The sequence below is a fragment of the Sus scrofa genome, chromosome 15 (genome assembly GCF_000003025.6).
Source record: "Sus scrofa isolate TJ Tabasco breed Duroc chromosome 15, Sscrofa11.1, whole genome shotgun sequence".
Classification (NCBI taxonomy): Eukaryota; Metazoa; Chordata; class Mammalia; order Artiodactyla; family Suidae; genus Sus; species Sus scrofa.
This window is the reverse complement of record NC_010457.5, coordinates 26,139,061-26,158,695: the sequence shown is the minus strand read 5'-3', so window position 1 is coordinate 26,158,695 and position 19,635 is coordinate 26,139,061.

Genomic DNA, 19,635 nt, shown 5'->3' with positions numbered 1-19,635 from the left:
CTTGTTTTAAGTACTCTGTTCATGTTTTTAGTATCATTGTTTAAATATTGCTTATCAGTGATTTCATCCCTTGTAGAACAAAGTGTGTGTGTGTGTGTGTGTGTGTGTAAAGAAACAGAACAAGAGATTTTCTGCAAAGCAGGAACTAAAGTGACTCATAAGTCCTGTGGGTTCACTACCTGCTTCACCTGGGTCTCAAGTCTTCTTGAGAATTCCATTTATTCTCACTATTATGATAGGTTTTTTGTTAGTATTGCTTTTCCATTGCTCCTTTTGAACACTTGTATTGAACATATGGAGAGAGTGTCATATAGGCAGGTTAAGCAGTTAGACAAAGTTTAGTGACTTAAGTGGTGATTCCAGAAATCAGACAGCATGACCTCAAAGTCAACATGCTGAGCTAAAGTCATCAGCCTTCTGCATTTTGACAGTGTGCTCAGTAGTGCCTGAGATGAGTAAAGCCCTAAAATTGCAAATTAACAACAGGAACAAGGTCCACACAGCCTCCAAGCATGCTGCTAATTGTATACAAACTCTGCTTTATAGTACATCTCCATTTCCTTTATTTTTTAATAAAAATCATTATTAATTTTTAATTATATAGGAAACTCATGATGTTTTCCTTTTACTAAAATGTAAAATGTTACAGAAAGGCAAAAGGTTCTTTTTACAACAGCCCTCAAATAATACCCCCCTTCTTCTCCCCTCTACCTCCCTAAGACATTAGTGCTATTAGCTCAGTGTTGGCCCTCTTGACACTTTATAATGCATGTACACACATATAATATGTAATACCTAATTATATAAACTCTATTGCACAGTATATATCATTTTTCATATGGTTCTTTTATTCAACAGTAGATTTCTGTCACTTTCAACCTTATAAAATACTATGCAGTATTCTGAAATATAACTGTCAATTTAGAAATTATCATCTTTTTTTTTTTTTTTACTGCATTAGATATCCTCTTTCAGACCTTGTTGTATTTGTGTAACTACTTTTCTAAGGAAGATGTCACAGAGAATTACTTGATCATGTGGTATTTGTACTTTTTTTATAGCAATTTCAAACTACCATTCCATTTCCCCATGCCAATTTATTCTCTTGCAAGAGTGCATACAAGTTTTAATTTCCCAACAAGCTTACCAAGACTTGATATCTAATATTTTGATGTATGCATTCCAATATGTGAAAAGTGGAATTGTTTAATCTGATTTCTCCAATTGCTAGTAACTTAGAAAATCTTATTCAATGCAGTATTGCAGGTTTTTATATCTTTGCAATATGCCTGTTTCTATTCATTGCCAATTTTTCTAGATGTTTGGTTGTCTTTTCTTTATTGTTTTGTGGTTCTTAATGCTCTGAGTACTAACCTTTTCTCTGATATAATTTCATTTCCTGGCTATAAGAGTGAGAAGTTGAATTACTTTATTTTGCTGTTTTAAAATCCTCACTTTACTTTGGAGAATAAAATTACAAATACTTTGGAAAATAAAATTACAACTACTTCTTCAAGAAAACTAGTATGGACCACAGAGAATTACAGCTTTGAATAAACCCATTCAATGGAACCAAACTTTTTTAAAAGTTATCAAAGTAATTATAAAATTTGCATTTTTGAAAATGTATTTAGTATCTTTGATTTTTGAATCAGCAAGTGCAACAAAGAGCCATACAGAGTGAAATTAGGGACAATTAGATCCTGGTAACTTTGCTGCTTCAAACTTGGCAAATAGGCATACTAATAATACTTTCTAGTAAGGGATGTGTTGGCATTGGTTTCACTGGGTTTGGAGAAAACACAATACAACCTAAAGGTACCAGATGCCTGGGCAGCCCAGGGCTGAGCTGAAAAGGCAAAGAGATCTGGAAGAGGCAGAACCATAGGAAGGGACACCTGATAGAAAAAAAAGAATTGTGGTCAAAAACTCCCAAATGAGAAAGACAAACAGAAAAACAAAGAGCTGTGCTTCAGTAAGAGGGAGCAGTGCACTTCAAGAAAGGTCTTCGTTAGCCCTCTCTTCAAAGGGCAAACATCCAGTAAACATGGACTCAGACTTCCTTTTGCCTAAGGAGCAAACTCCTTGAAGAAAGTCAGAGTTTGCTCATAAGATTATTAAAAATGATGTAATTAGCATAAACATTGATGCTAGTTTGATTTTTAAAATCCTAGAAAGAATATTAGCTGAGAATACAAACATAGATTTAATAATCTCTGATTTTATACGTGTATAGAGTTTTGTTTTCAAGATTGAGTTTTCTCCTCTAAGTGTTTGATATTGCTACACCTCAGTGACAAGAGAAAAAAGTCAAAATGTTAATACAATCCAGAACCTCCTTTCCTAGTCATGAACTCTTTAAATAGATGGTGCTAGAGCACACAGATATGTTTAGGGGCACACACGACACATCCATTAGAGGCACCCACCTAATGAGAGTTCATTGAAGCTGCTGACTATCTCTTGTTCCTCTTGTTAGAATCCTCCTGGTTTTCTAACATACCCTCATCTCAGATCCTATTATATTAACTTTGAGCTTTTAGGCAGGTGACTTGATTTTTCTTTTCTTTTCTTTTCTTTTTTTTTTTTTTTTTTTAACATGGAGAGGGAACTAGAGTGTGTTACAACATTAAAAGTCTAGGGAGAGAGTGGTCAAATTTCCCTGGCAAGAAATAAAGGCTTCCATTTCAACAGTAGAAGAGGGATAAAGCCATTGCATATAAGACGCATTCAGAGAATCAGTCCATAACAACTCAGAAGGGAAAACAAAAAATGTTAGTGCCCTAAATTCTGCTAGTTGTGGCAGTATAACTTGGTTAAATGAGAACTCTCTGTCTTTCAATGATACTGTCTAAATAAGTGGGTTAGGAGCACCAGTGGAATCAGCATTCTGTTTTTATGCCTGTATTATCACTGAATTTACCAGGCAGTATGAAGACTTATTACACAGCATAGTAATTCAGAATGTTGCAGTTTGGACCATAGAGGGAACTTAAACGTAACCTTAAAATAATTGTCCCACATAGGGAAGCTTCATTCCAGCAGATCTTGTGCTTCCTAGAGTGTTTTGGAGACTCTAAAGATGGTCGATTTATAAGATAACAACTATCTGGACAATCATAGAACTTTGCATTCAAAAGCATTGTTTTTGCTCAGTTTGCAAATAGATAAATGATTTGATCTGTCACCTGGAGGAACCAGGCAAGGTTCTTCTAGCCAACCAGAGTGGAACAGAATTGGCACAGGAGTTTCAGTGCATCATATCAAAAATTGGCCCCATGAAAGACAGCAAATATCAAGAGTACAAGAGGGTCAATACTGCAGGTCAGTTTGAAGCAAAGTAACCAACTGTGCTGTTAGGGTCAGGGAACTAATTTCATTGTAGAACATGGGAACTGACTGAGTGGAAAAAGCAGCACATCATTTGTAATGTGTCTCATTAGACAATCATTAAGTTCCTCAGAATCATTCTATGGAGGAATTCTAAATAGAAGCATACATCCTTATGAAGTTTTCAGATTGAGATGAAGTATCAATAAGTAAAATGCCTAAGATAACACCTAATACATTATGGGTGTTTAATTATGTCTTTTGAGTCTTGTTTTCCATTAGTGTATTTGGTGCCACAAACATCTATAATAGCTTAAGCTATGAGTTTTGTTTGCAAAGTCACATCTCCCATCCTATTCCTAAGTAGGCTACACCATGGCAGAGTGTCATGATCTTACTATTAATTATTGTATATAACTGCTTGGTGCCCAGATGTCTGAAATCACAATGGCACTGTAACTTATTCCAAACAAAGAGATCAGATATGACGTCACATAGCTAAAGATGTAGGTGGTAGGGATGGAGGGTTCCAGAGGAAAGATTGTCTTATTCTCTTTGGAGTTTCATGAATTTTACTTTCATGGATATTTGAACAAAACATAGGTTTGGTTTATTAAGCAATTACTTACATTTCACTCAGCTGCTGTGATGGAAGGCCTTGCACAAATCAGCGCCTTGCAAACCATCAATTAGAAAAAATTAACATCTGTCTTGAAGACGTGATTTTAGGCATGTTTCACAAGATACTTAAAGTAGGCAGAAGTATTTACTTTAGTTTTATTACTGAGCCAAGTTACTGACATGGAATTATAGAACTCTACTATTCCCAGAGTAGCACCTCTACTGTTCTATATTGGTATTAAGTAGGTATTATCTATGGGTAGTTAAAACCCATTAAAATGCATATTTACTCTTCCTATGTTTAACAATTTTATAGCCTTATTAATTTCATTTGTGTAAAAATGAGAATTCCTTTCAGTTAATCTTTTTATATATTGCTAAAACATCATTCTTATAGAATTACAGACATTTAAAATTAAAATGGTGCTTAAAATAATGTAACATAAGAGAAAGTGGTTGTAGTAAATTAGATCTCATTTTGTGCCATACAGCAATAATGCTCTCCCTGTATCATATTTTACTCCAGAACAATGGTTTTCAAACAGGTTTACACCAGAGTCAGCTGGGAAACTTGTACCTAACTAAGCCTGGGCCATTGTGATATAAATTAACTCTCCAGGTTATCTGCTGCATGGCAAATTTTGGAAAGCATTTCTAGTGGACGTGGGAACCATGTGATCTTTGTTTTGTACACTGAGAAGAAACTCCCAGGTAGTGACTTTCAGGAGGTCATAGAACCATAAGCAATAGAGGCAGTTTCCAAATCTCCTTTGTCTAAGGTGTTGGGGATGCATTCTGCTCTGTGATTTGGCAACCAAGGGGGCCAGTCCAGGTGAATGAGGGGTGGCTGCCGGAAAGTCTTAATGAAAAGAATGATAAGATTACACTGTGACACATGGAGAGATTATGACCAACCACTGACATCTGCAATGAATGCAGGGCATTCCCCAGTTCAGCTTCTCTGATGTGAAAATAACTGAAGAGAAGTTCTATGTTTTCATCCAACCAGACTCCACAGTGGCTTTAGCGCTTTCTGGCGAAAGACTCCTAGTCTCAGGAATATCTTGTATGCAACCTAAAAGAGTGTTAAAGGTCAAGAGAAGCCCAGAAAATCAAGACCCAGGACATGATTTCCACTCCCCCTATGAAATTAAGCTATTGTGTGAACCTGGTCAAGACATCTTTTTGTTACTGGAGGTCATTTTTTTTTTTTTTTTTAGTTGTGTTATTTGGACTCAGTCATCAAAAAGCACTCTTCCTAGACTAACTGACATGGTTGGTGTTGCGCCATATTTGACAGAAATGATTCTTCCCATTTAGGAATAACATCCTGACCCCAAATCTCAGTGTTTGATCATTTCCAAAAGCATTAACCACCTGCAGCAGGGAATGTACAAAGGAACACATAACAAGTAGTTTATCTCAGAAGCTTCTCTACTTTGGTGGATGGAAAAGAGAGGTGATTGTGAAAGGATTGCAAAAATGTAGTGAAATCTAAGAGTCTAAAAAAAAATTACTTGCAAATAGTATGAAGTTTTTCAGATTTAATGGTTGAGGAAAAAAGTAAATAATTTATACAAACAGTATAATTGGTGGTGATAGATATATGTGTAGATTCTCCAGTCCATTCTGGCTTATGATTCTCAGATAAAGTTTTTTAAAAATCTTTCATTTTCTCATGAAGGAAAGAAACATGAAATAATTCTATTTATTTTGCAGGTTTTACACAAATAGATCCCTAACCAAGTGTGCTTACAAATGTCAACAGGAGAAAACAGTGGCTGGCCCCTTCACTCCCACGCACTTCTAATGAGGGTAGTCTCTTTTATAGTCTTAGCTCCACATGATTTTGGAATATGACTTTGTGAAAAGGTACTGAAACTCTTTAGGCATAGTTTTGTAATCTCTAAAGTGAGTATAATAGCAGAATAATACCTCATGGATTTTTACCAGGATTAAATAATACTCTGGATACATAATGTCATCTATAGATGTTACACAGATGTAACTAGAAGTATGTGACCAGGTAGGAAACAACATCTCAAATAATGACAAAAATTACAGCAATTGTTAAGTGGCAAAGATAAGATCAAAGCCCAAACTCCCAGTTCAAAACTTTTCCCAAGTTACCAAATTTCTTCCTAGTTACCAAGCTTCTCATTTGTATTTTACGTGTCTCCTGGGCAATTCTTTCTATGGGGAAAAAGTCTAGTGCCTCATAGAGCCAGAATGCCTAAGAGTTTCTTTGCCATTCTCACTGTTCCATTTCTGTGTTGCTGCTTAACTGTCAGGGCACTTAACATAGAGAACTGAAAATGACTCATTACATAGAGAACAGGAAAATTTTTGTGTTTAAATGTCCCTACTTCTGTCTCCTGCAACTGCTCCCCCTTCTTCATTCAAGGCAAATGAATAGAAAGATCCTATCCCCTGCCTGTGTGTTATGTGTATTTCCCCACCCATCACAGTCTCCCCAGAGCTCCATCTAAATCCTCTTTGCTAAATTAAGCTCAGGTCTCAGGATCTAAGCTTACATTACCATGCATCCCACCTTTTTTTTTTTTTTTTTTTTTTTTAAATCTCTAATCTTTCCTATTGTTTTTTTCTCAGAGATCATTTTATTTTTACAAATCAAATGTTTACCTCGGGCACCAATATCTGCCTCCCTAACGTTAATTTCCACTCCGTTAGGGGGAAAATAACCAACCCTGCTCCCTCCAAGCCCACCGTCACCCAGCTTAAATCAGAGAAAGGGACCTAGCAAAGCACACAATTACTGAAAAGAAATGTCCTTAACAGTCATCATTTCTCAGCACAGCTATGGCTCCAGTCTTCAAAGGCAGCATTCTTTGATTACTATCATCAAAAGCCCATTACTCTAAAGAGGACAGTACAGATTTTGAACGATGCTATTAAGGTGTTTTTGTGGCTGAAGTTGGTAAATAGTAAGTACTTTGCTTCCGTCCAGTCAGGCAGGGAGCATTGAAATATTTAAAATACGAGGCAATCAGGCACTGAACCTAACATTTACTCTCTGAATCACTTAGCTATATTTCATCAGCTCCTCGGATCTTCTGAATTTTCATCAACAGAACATACATCATGAAATCCTCCAGTGTGGGGGAAGGTCATAACAACACCTTCCAGCGACTTCCATGGCGATGACATTAAAATCTGAGAATACATTCATTTTCTGAGATATGCTGTTCTCTTGTGAAATAGGATAGACCAAGGGTTCATCTTCAAGAAAATAAGACCAATCTTTTCCTCTCTGCCCTTAAATCATGCAGAACTTGTCACCGCCTTCTGGATTCACTTTGCATAATACTATTTTCTTTTCCTCTTACATATTTCCCCTCCCCACTCTATCCACTGTATGCCTACACTGATCAGGCAGGATAAGTGAGCTCAACATATATCTTCAGAAATCATGACTGTGTTCATTTCTTAAAGACCTTGGGTTTATATCTAGCAAGGGGTAATTCATTCACCCCAGAGAGAAAGCTTCACCAAGCTTATCATCTAAAGGGCACAGGTAGAGGTGAAACAGAGCAGTGGAAGCTCCACGGAAAATGGTCTGGGATCCAGAGGCTGAATTTGAGCTTTAGTGCTGCCTTTCTGCAGCTGGGGGACATTAGCAAATCATTTATTCCATTAGAGCTTTTGTTTCCTTATCTTTAAATTTAGGGCCATGGGGAGTTCCTGTCATAGCTTAGTGGAAATGAATCTGACTAGCAACCATGAGGATGTGGGTTCAATCCCTGGCCTCGCTCAGTGGATTAAGCCATGAGCTGGGGTGTAGGTCACAGATATGTCTCGGATCCTGCGTTTCTGTGGCTGTGGCATAGGCCATCAGCTGTAGCTCTGATTCAACCCATAGCCTAGGAACTTCCATATGCCGCAGGTGCACCCCTAAAAAGCAAAAATAAATGAACGAATAAATAAATAAATATATGACTATGGAAAATAAAAGTTACAATGTCATGATCATAGAGAAGCATCTTAAATTGTCACTGCTATCATTACAGATGCAATCCTACACATTAAGCTTATTTTATACAATATGCTTATTGAGGATAAGGACTCCAGTGTGAATTTTTGCATTTTTTAAATATAAACAATGGTTAAAGAAAGTAATTTATTATAGATCGTGGCATTAGAAAGTGTGTTTGAAGTTTGATTCTGTTATCTCCCTACTACATTTCTCTATGCATGACAGCACCAATTTTTAACTTTGTTATATTTAAAAAATGGGATGGATACCTATTTGGTGGGTATGAAATCATCATGAAAGGAAAACAATGTACAACCACGAACAACAAGTGTTCTAGTACACGATAAGAATATTTAAAAAACAACAATGCACATTTCTTATTTTTCTTCTAAATTTCATTGGTTTTATATAAATTTATTACTATGAAAAATACGGGTACTTAAAATATACTAAATTTTAAAAATACATAGTGGAGGGAAAAAGCGACAATTGCAATAATAGATAATTTTTATCTCTGACTAAATTCAATGCAGAATAAATAATATACAGTAAACAAATTTGGGTATACAATATCCACATAACCAGGATCAAAATCCACATAAGGTCCTGGTATGTATACATATCTGATTGGCCTTTAAGTTACATGGATGACAATGACTATAGATGGAGTCTCAAAAAAAACTTAATACTTTTCTGTCTCTTAAATTATAAACTGACACTATATGTTATTATTTGCATCCTGTGGGAAATGGGGCAACATTTAATACATGCAATTGGGTCAAGATTTGAAATTATAGAAAAACATTTTGATTAGAAGTTGGGCAATGCAGATCTGGCCTCTGAGTCAAAATCATAACATCACTACTATATAGCAGAAACTATTCCTATTGCGAAACTCTCAGGAAATATGGTTCTATAAAGCATTAATTCCTTATAATATTAATAATTGTCATAAGAGGACACTATCAATGGGAAACGATGTTGAAAAGAATTAAGCCCCTTTACTGAAGAAATACTGAGCTTCCATATACTAATGTGATGATGACATAATTGAAATGACAAAACAAACAAACAAACAAAAACATCCATGAGGTGTTTGATTCTAAAACTACCTATTCAAACTAACTCACTATTTTTTTCCCAGTTTCTCATAAATGTCCACCTGCCCTGGATTCCCAATCCCCCCACCATTTATCCCTGCCCAGCATAGCCTCCATCTGAGTTTTGTACTTGTTGATTATCTTCTCCCACATGTTCCCAGACTTCCTTCATTTCACCCCATGGCTGTTCAAACTGCATATCCTCATGTTGTAGGACAAAGGGGCACAAGAGTATAGCCTTGTCGGGGGGCTCAGGTGAGTCCCTGTGATGGGCTGCCAAGTAAGGGCCCTTGATTTCATGCAGGAAAGAATTCAAGATGAAGATGCAGTAAAGTGAAAGCAGGTTTATTTAGGGAAAAACACACTCTGTAGATAGAGAGTGGTCCATCTCAAAGGATGTGAGCAGCCTGAGGTGTGAGGGTGGTGAGTTTTTATGGGCTGGGTAATTTCATATTATTCCAACTATTTTGGGGAAGGGGCAGGAATTTCCAGGAATTGGGGCACCACCCACTTTTTTGGCCTTCAACAGATGCCTGTCATGTGTCATTTAGCTGCCACTGTATTACAGCGGATAATGAGGCTCAAGGTCAAGTCAAATCATCCACCATGTTGGACCTAGTTGGTTCTAACCAGATTTTGTCATATCCTGTTCTTATTGGTTGTGCAAGTCTTTCAATGGTTGTGAAGTGCCCCTTCCTTCCCTTCTCACTCAGAGACAGTCCACTCTAAACACAGTGTGAAATGTTTTCCCATTATTCTTTATCACTCCCCCTGTTCCCTCTCCTTCTAGTCTCTTTCTTTCCCTCTCTCCTTTCTCCCTTCCTTCTTTCCTCTCTTCCTTTTCTCCTTCCTCCCTCCTTCTTTCCCTTATTTCTTCCTCCCTTTCTTTCTTTTATAAATTTGGAGGCACTTAAACTTTGTCATTGGACTCAATATAATTTTTTGTAATTGTCTTACTCTCCAAACTGATCCATAAGAGCAGGGCCTTTGTCCCTTTGATTCATGCAATTATATGCACAGCAAATCATTACTGAATAAACACTCTGTTGGAAAAAATGGAACAGTGCAATTAGCAGACCATACATGTTAAATAATTTCCAAATTTGGAAAGCAGAAAGAGATAAATCCAGGTAACAGCACAGCCTGAAACACAATAAAGAGAAGTCCTAGGGAACTTCTTATCATCAGATAGAAGCAGTCATGGGGACTGTACTCAGAGAAGATAAACCTTCATACTTATCTGCCCCCATGAAGGAGCTGTCTGCAGGGGCTTTTACCCTCAGGTCAAACCTGTGAGCAGCTGGGCCCTGTGCTACTTTCTCAAGGCAGCAGGAAAGAAAGGTGTTCTAACACCCAGAGGAAAACCTTCTATGTCCTACAGCAAGTGCCCTGCCTACCTCAGCTGGCATGTTTAATACATGACACAGGCAGTTATTCAGGCATTTCCCAAAACAGAACAGTAAAACTAAGACTTGAAATTCAACCAACAATATGAAAGGAGCCAAAATCAATAGAAAAGGATATTGCATGCCTGAAGGATTTACATATTCAGAGACATGCAGAGAATGCAGCATATGGTTTATAAATTGTGGAATAAGTCATTAGAATTTGAGTATATGTTTCCAAAATTAAGATTTAAAAAAACTTAACATACTAAATATTGAGCCGAATGGATGAAGAGTTAGTGAGTTGGAAGATGAGCGAAGTAGTTTTGTCTAGAACGTAGTAAAAAAGGTGAAGATACCGTATGTCTAAAAGTAAATTTATAAAGAACAAAGCCTATAACATCATCTGGATACAATGATAAATAAGATCCATGGGGTCAGATTTGTGTATTCAAAAAGTCGAGCATTTAGATGAGAAAATAGGATTTTCTACATACATACACATACAAAAATACAACCAAAAATCTCTGAACTATTTTCAAAGAACTTGTGGCCTTTAGGCCCTACAATGGTTGTTATAAATTGAGGTGTCCCCCAAACACTGAAGACATGTTAGAGTGCCGGCTGGATTTGAGGAGGAAATGTCTCCATGAGTTCAGTCTATAAGGGACCATGAAGGTGTCACTTGTATTTTGTTGGAAAACCTCACTAGTTCTGTCATAGGAAACAGAAACATGTTTCATATTTGTTCATATTTACAATGGCCGGGGATAAAGAGACATGAATAAACATTGAATACATGTTTCTGAAGTGGTAATACATTGTTTGGGAAAAGTGAATGCTAGAGGTCACATCAGAGAAGAATGCTAAAAAGCAAAAACAAAAACAGAAAGAAAACAAAACACAAAAACAGGAGTTCCCCTTGTGGCTCAGCAGGTTACAAACCCAACTAGTATCCATGAGGATGTGGGTTTGATCCCTGGCCTCGCTCAGTGGGTTAAGGATCCAGCATTGCCACAAGCTACAGTGTAGGTCACAGATGCAGCTAGGATCCTGTGTTGCTCAGGCTGTTGTGTAGGCTAGCAGCTGCAGCTGTGATTGGACCCCTAGCCTGGGAACTTCCATATGCCACAGGTGCAGCATAAAAAAGGAAAGAACAACAACAACAAAGCCTTCCCAGGGTAAGAACATCTTATTTCAGGGAGACCTAAGGACCACCTAACAAGATAATTATTTTTGTACCCCTTCTTCTGTCAGGGAGCAGACAAAATTTGGTGATGGTATTTGTCTCTTGATGAGCTGGCCTCAGAACAATTCTCCAAGAGAAATTTAGCCCACTGTGTCTGATCAATTTAATTCACTAACAGAGTCTGTTCTCTGAGGATTTGAAGGACCACAAAGCTGACAGAACCTTTCTAGTCAGTAAGCAGGGAGCCTACTTGTTCTCCAAATCACACAAAAGCAACTTCAAAGGATCTGTGTGAAAGTAGAATATTAGGTCTTAAGATATTTGAATGCTGCCTGAGCCAGAGTCATTGGCTCATTCTCTCCCTCACTTGATATTTCGTACAGCTCTTGTTCATTACATATCACTGAATACACCCAACAGCTCTTTAGGAGATCAAGCGTCAGAATGGGAAAGATCATTAAAAACTGATTTGTGTCTGTGAGACCAGGAAATAATCCTACTAAATAGAGAGAAACCACATGGGGTGAGGAATGTACATCCTCATTCATTTTGTAATGTGGGTTATAAGGGACTTAAAAAATTCCATGAAATCACGTTCAAAAAATAATCTGCAAACCTTATAACCTTACAATTCTCCCTCAAACACAGCTCCATCTTTCTATATAGTGTGACAAGGCAGGAGCTGTGAGAGGCACCAGATCTATAAAAAAACATATTTCTTGGGAAATTTCAAGCAGTTTTTTTTGTTTGTTTGTTTTTGTTTTGTGTTTTTTAGGGCTGCTCCTGTGGCATATGGAGGTTCCCAGGCTAGGAGTCTAATCGGAACCGTAGCCACTGGCCTATGCCAGAGCAACAGCAACTTGGGATCCAAGCTGCGTCTGCAACCTACACCACAGCTCAAGCAACACAGGATCCTTAACCCACTGACCAAGGCCAGGGATCAAACCCACAACCTCATGGTTCCTAGTCAGATTCGTTAACCACTGTGCCACAATGGGAACTCCGAGAAATTTCAAGCAGTTTAAGAAACAAAACTCTCTGAAGTATTGGTGTCCATGTAGGCAGCGACTTTTTTTTTTTCCCTCAGAGTTGTCATAGACCATTAGGTTCTCGCTTCTGTTAGGCATGGATATTGCTAGGGGATGAGGATAGCACCCAGTGAAGTAAACATCATAATGATGAATCTAAATGTAATTAGAAATAGACAGGAGTGTAAAGCTCTGTCTTGTGCATCTTGAGATGAATTCTGGTGTGGAGATTTTCTGATGCCTCAAGGGTCTTGGAAACTCTAAGGCTTGTTTGTAATCAGATACAGTAGGAGAACGGGATGGTTTTGCAGAGTCATAGAATTCAACTAGAAGTATTTCATTACTTATTTGACTTTGGGCAATATCAGTTAAAAAAAAAATCTTTTCTCTCATTTTAGAGAGTCCTTGCGACAGTTCCCCAATGGCGTATGTATAAAATGCCTAGCAAAGTGAGTGGTACCTAAAAGTTACTAAGATATTGCTAATGATATGTGTGCAGTGATTTACTCTAAATGAATAAAAAGCCTCCAAAAGCATCTCTACAAGATCAAATAAAGTCATGGCCACTTCCTTCAAGATGATACTTGATCTGACCCCTACATAGCTTTCCTTTTTTTCACCATACTTTCTGTATAAAACCTTTCTTCTCAGTTGGTCTCCCTTGTCCTCTAGAAATGCCCTCCTGGGAGTTCCCCTTGTGGCTCAGCAGGTTAAGAAAAAACATAGTTCCTGTGAGGATGCGGGTTCAATCCCTGACCTCTCACAGTGGGTTGAGGATCTTGCATTGCCATGAGCTGCAGTGTAGGTTGCAGATGTGCCTTGGATCAGGCATTGCTGTAGATGTGGCTTAGGCTGACAGCTGTAGCTCCAATTTGACCCCTAACCTGGGAACTTCCATATGCTGCAGGTGCAGCCATAAAAAGAAAAAAAAATGTAGAAAAGGAAAGAAAAAGAAATGCCCTCCATTTTTCAACTGAAATACTCTGTTCAACCTGATCTACCAACTAATGCAGACCTGCTCTTCCTTCTCCACATTTGCAGATGTCCTGCTCAACTGATCCCTCTTGTGAAGTCACCTACCACCCACTACACATTCAACAAGAGTGCTGGCTACTCACTGCTCTGTGTGTGTCCAACATCAGGTGTGTTGTGATATGTATAGGGTTTCTAAGGACCTCAAAGAGATGACTAGTTTTTTAATGTGGAAGTTACTTTGTATTACCTATTTCCCCTAGAGTATCCAGTTTAAAAAGGAATGATCACTTTGTTTTTCTTTCAGTGATACATAAATATTACAATTAGTCTTGAGACTTTAAATTCTGGATTATTCATGACTTTTTCTTGTGAAAAACAGGAAACATTTTCTCAGCATCAATAGTTCATTTTTTATTTCCTTTTTTTATTAAATCATTTTTTCTCATTCTTTTACAACTTTTTTTTGAGTCAGCTTGAAACCATTCTAATTGTTGCAAAATTATTGGTAGGAAAAACTAAGTCATCTATTCCTTTGGGATGCATAAAGCCAAATTAATCAGACATACAAATGTCCAATTATACTACATGGAGATAAGTGTTGCAATAGAGATGAACAAAGCTAGGAGAAGGTGCTCTTGGGTGAAACAGAATAAGGAGAATGCATAGAAAAAAAAAAAGGAGATGGATGAATATGTGGTGAATGGATGGACAGGGACACAGGAATGATAGGTAGATAGATGATAGACATGATGGATAGATAGATAGTAGATGGATGACTGGATAGATGATAGATAATGGATAAATGATAGAAAGATACATGGATAAATATATAAAAGATTGATGATAGGGAATTCCCATCATGGCTCAGCTGTTAAAGAATCTGACTAGCATCCGTAAGGAAGCAGGTTTGATCCCTGGCCTTGCCCACTGGGTTAAGGATCTGGTGTTGCTGTGAGCTGTGGTGCAGGTCGCAGAAGTGGTTCAGATCCTGCATTCCTGTGTCTGTGGCGTAGGCCTGCAGCTACAGCTCCAAATAAACCCCTAACCTAGGAACCTCCATATGCCGCAAGTGCAGCCCTAAAAAGTAAAAAAATAAAAAAGATTGATGATAGCTAGATACTTACAAAGATTTTTTTTTTTTTTTTAAAGCATTGTCTGATATTCTTTCCTTCAGATCTGGGTTTTCCTCTGGAGTCATTTCTCTTCACTCTGAAAGCAATTTTCAGCGATTCTTATAGTGCAGGTTAGCAGAAGGTAAAATCTCTACAGTTTTGTCTGAGGCAAAATGCAGTTATCTCACCTTCATTTTTTGAAATCGAATTTGTGAAGGCTAGTTTACCTACATTAAAGTGACCCAATTTTAATGTATTTTTAATAAATCCGGGCAGATTTATACATCATGTAACTGGCACCAACATTAAGATACAAAATATTTCTATTAGGTCAAAAAATTCTTTGTACCTCATCCCAGACAAGCTGTTATGTCTCCAGATAATCACTGATATGCTTTCTAACTGCAGATTCAAATTACCTTTCTACAGTTTCAAATAAGTGGAATAAAACAATGTGTGAATTTTTGTGTCAGTCTTCTTTTGTACATCATAATATTTCAGAGATTCACTAATGCTCTTGTATCAGTAGTACCAGTATTTTTATTGCTGAGTTGTATTCTATTGTATGAATAATAATTTGTTTCTCCATTTACTTGGTGAATTCAGGCCCAATTTTTATCTGTTTTGAAAAAAGCTTCTATGGACACTTGTATGCAAGTCTTTGTGTGGAAGTATGTTTTCAGTGCCTTTCAGTATATGCCTAGGAATGTAATTGCTATGTTGTGATAAAACAATGTTTCATTTTACTAGAAACTGCTGAACTATTTTCCCAAAGGAATTGTATATTTCATACCATCCTCCTACAATTGTGCTACACTTTGTATTGTTAGTCCTTGTAACTTTAGCAGTTAAATGGGAATTTCATTGTATTGACTGTGGTATTAATGTGAATCTCCCTAGGAACAATTCTCTTAAGCTTTTTTCATATGACTATTGGTTATTTGCATTTTTTTTCTGTAAAGTATTCAAAAATTCATTTTTAAATTTACAGAAAGTAAAATGAACTTTATTTCTCACATATAGTTACATGAGTTTTAGCATAAGATTAGATTTACATATAATACAGAAAAGCATAATCACTCCAAAACAAATTAAGCATGTGTGTAAGAGTCTTTCTGGACTTAATTTTGTTCTGATAACCAATATGTTCCTAAATCTTATAGCTTCATGGCAAGTCAAGAAGTCAGGCAGTCTAATTCCTCCAACAGTTTCCTTTTTGTTGTTGTTGTTGTTGTTGTTCCTGCAATTTTCTTTTCTTTCTTTTTGAATTTGGTTTTGGTTTTACTTGCACCCACAGCATATGGAAGTTCCCAAACCAGACTTAATCTGTGCCACAAAGTGACAATGCCAGATCTTCAACTGCTAGGCCACCAGGGAACTTCTGTTTTTCTTTTTTCATAATTGTTCTGGCTATTAAAGGCCATTTTGTCTTCCATAGTATCAACTTGTCAATTTCTGGGAAAAAATGACCCCTGGAATTTTGTTTGATGTATTAAATTTATGAAGCAAAATTTGGAGAAAATTGACATAAAACCAAGTTGAGTTGTCTCCATCATGAGTTTGTATAACTCTCCATTTTTTTAGGTCATTGCTAAATTTATCTCATTTAAGCTTTATAATTTCCAGGGTAAAATCTTGCCTGAGTTTTGTTGGTTAAATTCCTTAATAGGTTTTATGCTATTGCAAATGTTAAGATTTTTAAATTTAAATTCTTTTTTCTATTGTTATTTCCCTAACACATTTTTTTTCCAGTGTATAACATGGGGACCCAGTTACACATACATGCATACAAACTTTTTTCTCCTATTATCATGCTCTGTCCTAAGTATCTAGACATAGTTCTCAGTGCTACACAGCAGGATTTCATTGTTAATCCATTCCATGAGCAATAGTTTGCATCCCTTAGCCCCAAGCTCCCAATTTATCCCACTCCCCCCCGCCCCCGCTGCCGGCAAACCTCAAGTCTATTCTCCAAGTCCATGATTTTCTTTTCTGTGGAAAGTTCCTTTGTGCTGTATATTAGATTCCAGATATAAGTGATATCATATGGTATTTGTCTTTCTCTTTCTGACATACTTCACTCAGTATGAGAGTCTCTAGTTCCATCCATGTTGCTGCAAATGGCATTATGTCATTCTTTTTTATGGCTGAGTAGTATTCCATTGCATATATATGCCACATCTTCCTAATCCAATCATTTGTCAATGGACATTTGGGTTGTTTCCATGTCTTGGCTATTGTGAATAGTGCTGCAATGAATGTGCAGGTGCATGTGTATTTTTTAAGGAAAGTATTGTCTGGATGTATGTCCAAGAGTGGGATTGCTGGGTCATATGGTAGTTCTATGGCTAGTTTTCTAAGGTATCTACATACTGTTCTGCATAGTGGCTGTACCCGCTAACATTCCCATCAACAGTACAGGAGGGTTCCCTTTTCTCCATAGCCCCTCCAGCCCTTGTTATTGTAGACTTATTAATGATGGCCATTCTGACTGGTGTGAGGTGGTATCTCGTGGTAGTTTTAATTTGCATTTCTCTAATAATCAGGGATGTTGAGCATTTTTTTCATGTGTTTATTGGCCATTTGTACATTTTCCTTGGAGAAATGTCTATTTGGGTCTTTTACCCTTTTTTCCACTGGGTTGCTGGTTTTTTGCTGTTGAGTTACATAAGTTGTTTGTATATTTTATAGATTAAGCCCTTGTCAGTTGCATCATTTGAAACTATTTTCTCCCATTCTGTAAGTTGTCTTTTTGTTTTCTTTTTGGTTTCCTTTGCTGTGCAAAACTTGTCACTTTGATTAGGTTGCATTGGTTTATTATTGCTTTTATTCTATTGCTTTGGGAGTCTGACCTGAGAAAACATTTGTAAGGTTGATGTCAGAGAATGTATTGCCTATGTTTCTTCTAGGAGTTTGATGGCGTCTTGTCTTATATTTAGGTCTTTCAGCCATTTCGAGTTTATTTTCCTGCATGGTGTGAGGGTGTGTTCTAGTTTCATTAATTTGCGTATAGTTGTCCAGGTTTCCCAGCAATTCTTACTGAATAGACTGCCTTTTTCCCATTTTGTGTTTTTGCCTCCTTTGTCAAAGATTAATTGACCATAGGTGTCTGGGTTTATTTCTTTATTCTGTTCCATTGGTCTGTCTGTCTGTTTTGGTACCAGCACCACACTGTCTTGATGACTGTTGCTTTGTAATATTGCTTGAGGTCTGGGAGAGTTATGTTTCCTGCTTGGTTTTCGTTTCTCAGAATTGCTTGGGCAGTGCATTGGGTGAAGCCTTTGTCACAAGATGGTGTGGTGGCTTTCCTCAAAGGACAATTCACAGGAGCCAGAAAACTTGTGGAAATCATTTGTCATTGGGAGATAGTTAACCAAGAAAGAGAAGGGGTGTTTTATCCTCTGGATGAGGCCTGTTAATCCCTGAGTCCTTAACTTCAATTAAAAATGCTGTTATTGGAGTTCCCATCGTGGCGCAGTGGTTAACGAATCCGACTAGGAACCATGAGGTTGCGGGTTCGGTCCCTGGCCTTGCTCAATGGGTTAATGGTCTGGCGTTGCCGTGAGCTGTAGTGTAGGTTGCAGACATGGCTCAGATCCCGCGTTGCTGTGGCTCTGGCGTAGGCCAGTGGCCACAGCTCCGATTCGACCCCTAGCCCGGGAACCTCCATATGCCGCGGGAGCGGCCCAAAGAAAAAGCAAAAAGACAAAAAAAAAAAAAATTATATTGTGGTTCCATATAAATTTTTAGATTGTTTTCTCTAGTTCTGTGAAAAATGTCATGGGTAATTTGATAGGAATTGCATTGAATCTGTAGATGGCTTTGGGTAGTATGGCCATTTTTATAATATTAATTTTTCCAGTTTAGGAGCAAGGAATACTTGCCATTTCTTTATATCTTCTTTAATTTCCTTGATTAATGTCAAACAAAAGAATAAAAAGGCACCCAGATAGGAAGAGAAGAGATAAAACTGTCACTGTATGCAGATGACATGATACTATATATAGAAAACCCTAAGGACTCAACCCAAAAATTATTTGAACTGACCAGGAAATTCAGCAAATAGCAGGATATAAGATGAACATTCAGAAATCAGTTGCATTTCTGTATATTCACAATGAAACTTTAAAAAAGGAATAGAAAAACACAATACCTTTTAAAATTGCACCCCACAAAATCAAATACCTGGGAATAAATTTAAATTCATTATTAATATGTAGAGGTATATTTGATTTTTTATATGATGTTAGTGTGTGGCATTGCTAAATTCACTTATTATTCTAGAAGCTATTTTCTACATTCTTTTCTATTTTCTGCTAACACAGTTACGTTGTCTACAAAAAAAAAAAAGACAAATATTTCTCTGCTTACAGAATGCAAATTTTCTTTTTTTTTTTTTCTTGCCTGAATACATTGGTTAGACCCTCCAGTACAATAGTAAATAGAAGTGGGAAGAGGATGCAGCTTTACTGATTTTTCAGAGAAAACATCATTCTTCCAAGATCAAGTATGATTTTATATGTAGGTTTTTGTTGAACACTCTTAGCAAGTAAAAGATGTTCACTTCTGTCTCTAGTTTGCTAAACATTTTCATAGCGAATGTATATTGAACTTTAACATTTTCTCAGCCTCTATTGATAAGTATTTAACACCTCAAAAATTAAATGTATCAGATTGACTGATTATTTTATATGTTAAAAAATTCTTTTCTTCCAGAGATAAGCCTTTTTCAGTGATTATATATTGTGCATTTATACACATGTCTGGGTTGAGTTTGTTAACCTTTTTGTTGAGGACTTCATCTTTATTGCTGATTGGTATTATGCCTTCCAAACAAGTTTTTAAAATCACCACATCTGGTGATGATCATCACATCTGGGACTAGAGTTTACATTGTGGAA